The 3612-nt window shown below is 33.7% G+C and overlaps 1 protein-coding gene across 1 annotated transcript in view; it reads left to right on the forward strand.

Annotated features, from left to right (window-relative positions):
* The window catches only part of si:dkey-12j5.1 (probable assembly chaperone of rpl4), a gene marked incomplete in the record, with an annotated part of 51710 nt that overhangs the window by 19377 nt on the left and 28721 nt on the right, over window positions 1–3612 (forward strand).

Consider the following 3612-nt stretch of genomic DNA (forward strand, 5'->3'; position numbering starts at 1 on the left):
ATGGTATAGTCTTTAAATGTATACCTGAGAAACACATAATTTTGCCCTTTTAAAGTATATTTAATGCAAAAAGAAAAAAAATAGTCCTTTAAAGACATCCACGTTGAAGATGGAATTAAAAAAAATCAACTGGAAGCTTCTTTTAGGTGTGTTCATACTGTAATTCTAACAAATTGATTAAAAATACAACTTTTATTATCAATTTAGACAAAAATGCTTCATAAGTTGGCATAAGTTGTCTAGTGTGACAGGGCCTTAAATAAAGAAAGTTAGCGACTATAAAACTAAGATTTCCATAAACGGGCATTTCAAGCTAAAGTATCATTAAAGTTTTTCTTAAAATTTTTGTCTCATTTAAAAAGTTTATGTTGCAAAAAAGGTCTAATTGAACTCATAAATCTATTCTGACCAAACGTTGAGTTTACTTGAGTAAAGACAAAACTGATATAAACTTTGATTTACTTCATTAAAAACAATAACCAAGAACTATTAAAACAAACAAACAATAAAAAACCCAAATGAATCAATYATTGAATGAAAAGGATGCAGAAAGAAGAAAGGGATCCTATAATATCTGCCCCTTCTTAACAAAACAAAATTCAACATACAGCAACTTAAACATGAACAATCCTCATTTGAGATAAAAATGTATCACAGTTATCTTGACAAAGACTAAAACCAGCAATCATTTCAAGATTTAAAACTAATTCCTGTTTCTTGTTTCTTTTTCAATAAATGTCAGTGTTCACACTGTTGGGATGTGGAATTTAATTGAATAAAATCTACTTCACACAAGTTCTGCTGCTGAAAACCCCTCAAGTGGAGCAAAGGTTGCAAAGAGCCATATGGTAATTCAAAATTGTGTTAAATCTGCTCGCTGAAAATATTTTTGTTTTTGCTTGTTGCACCAGTTTAATTGATCTGTTTGGGTGATTGTTAAAAGGCAGTAAAGGTGTGGTTCACCTGTGGGTGTTCACTTTGTAATTCTTTTGTAACGACACGTTTATAACGGAAACAAACGCAGGATCACTTTTTTTTACTGTAAATGGTACTCATAGATGGAAAAGAACTGCATCAATTAAGAAACAACTTTATTACTTTAGCATTAGCAGTGTGTTATTAGCAAATGCAAGTGGTGGAAAAAGACAGCTGCTTGTCAAAAACATGTCCCATCTCAAACTCTTTCCATACTATTTATTCATTTATTTTTTTCACAAACAGGGTAACAACCTTGGTGGTGTCAGGGGATGCATTTTAAAAAAATCCCCTTCTGGACTTTTTGCACGTGTTTGTTTGATTTTCTGTCCAGTGATGTCTGAATCACAGTTTTGTAATATTTTATTCATTACATGTTTTATTTATGTATTATTTACTTAGTTTGGCTGGTGAAAAGATCAACCAAACATAACCTTCTAGTTAAAATTTAAAATGTACTTCATCTGTTTCTGTCAATGTCAGTGAATATATATATATATATATATATATATATTAGATAGATATAACATTTTCAAACTGTGGTTGACCGAAGGGCTGTATAAACAAGCAAGAGAACACAACAAAATTAATTATAAAATCAAATTAAACCAGAATAAAAGAACAATAACACATAAAACAGCTAAAGTAAATAAAAGCTATTAAAATATTGTGCTTTGTTTAAAGCAAAAGTAAATAAAAAAAGGTCTTCAGCTGAGATTTAAGTTCAGGGCTGAAAGCAATCTGGCCTCATGCTGGATCTCTGGCAACGGGGGAAAATGTGTTCATTCAGAGATTAAGCAAACATTACTCTGCTGTCACTTTAAATACACTAGATAAGCCTATTAGCCAATCATAAATAGGGTGGGGGCGGGACTTATGACTCTGCAAAACTTTGATTCAGACCCGGTGCTCAAAAGAAAATATATTTGTTAGAACAAGTTTAAAAAAAGAAGACTAATATCAGCCCTGTTTAAGTGTTGAAAGTTTAAAAGTAAACCATTCCATAAGACTTGGGCAGACTCTGCAAAAAGTTTGACCAGTTTTATAGTTCTATSAAAAAAAAAAGCCAAATGTAAGAAAAAAAAACTTGTCCTTCTYAGAAGTTTGGATATGAATATAATGTTCTTCTGAATGAAATGACTCTATAATGAAAATTCAGTCCGATTAGTAGGCTAGTCTGCCCTGATTCCTGAATAAGCGGCGCTCTGAGGGAAAATGTGTATGCATGTTTTACTACTTGTCAATCCAAAGGAGTAAAAGACTTCTTTTTATCAGTCTGCCTGCAGAAAGACTCATTATTATGATACAGTGGCCACAGCTTGATCAAACTACCTTTGGAGACCATTTTATAGCTTTAGAGGAAAAAAAAGAAAGTCTCGTCTGTGTGCTTAGTTCCTTCTGCCGAGGTGCTGTTTGCAATTTCAACAATTTTTTAAAAACAATTTCTCTTTTTATCTACCAATAGTGTCCCTTCGAGTTATTGTCAACACTGAAACTTAAATGCAGGATTTAAAATATCATCAGCAACGGAAGTGGCACACAATTATCAGCCCCCTTGTAACGAATCTGAATTCAATCTTTAGAGAATATAAAACCAGATAAATCTCCCTTGGGTTTAATTTACAGAGGATATGTGACTTTATTTTAATCAATAATGCTGGTTTTATTGCAGAAAAAGAAGTTTTATTGTGTTTCTGGTTTCGTTTCATTAACCCTGACAGCGTTAGACGGGCTAGTATAAAAACAATTTCCAAAATTTACAAGGTTCCTTTTTAACAACAAAGGAAGTTAAAATGTTTCACCCTCAAATAGCTTCAATGACTCTTTTAACATGGGGCACTATTAAGAAACCTCATGAAATTGGTGCCGTTTGGGGAAAAAACAAAACAAGCAAAACATCTAAAGAGCTGCAGGCCAATGAGGTGATTTCAGATTAAATCACAAGCTTCACATTTGACCAAAAAAGAGATAAATATGTGAGGCCAAAATAAAACTAAAGAAAAGACTATTGATCACTTTCACAAAAAATAACATCAGSTTTTCCTGAATAATATTCTGTGAAGCTATGTGAGAAAGAAAGTTGTGCAACAATTAGTTTACAGGAGATAAAATACAACTGACTAGGAAAAGGGCAACAAACCAAAACGTACAACTTTATTGCTGTAGGAGTTTTTGTTGCCTTTAGTTCTGGAGCTGCTCAGTGTATCAAAGGTATAATGAAGCAAGAAACTCATGGGGCAATTTGGCAAAGATTGTGTAATCCAGAGTCAGGAAACTAGGTCTCAGGTGAGGTTTGGTCTTTCAGCAGGACACAAACCATACATCCATCCATCCATCCATACATCCATACATTGATTCATCCATCCATCCATCCATCCATCCATCCATCCATCCATCCATCCATCCATCCATCCATCCATCCATCATACATACATGTACATCCATCCATACTCCATACATTGATTCATCCATCCATCTTCCATCCATCCATCCATCCATCCATTGATTCATCCATCCATCCATTGATACATCCATCCATCCATACATTGATTCATCCATCCATCCATCCATCATCCATCCATCCATCCATCCATCCATCCATCCATCCATCCATCCATCCATCCAACCAACCATCCA

Source organism: Austrofundulus limnaeus, unplaced genomic scaffold (genome assembly GCF_001266775.1).
Source record: "Austrofundulus limnaeus strain Quisiro unplaced genomic scaffold, Austrofundulus_limnaeus-1.0 Scaffold446, whole genome shotgun sequence".
NCBI classification, from domain to species: domain Eukaryota; kingdom Metazoa; phylum Chordata; class Actinopteri; order Cyprinodontiformes; family Rivulidae; genus Austrofundulus; species Austrofundulus limnaeus.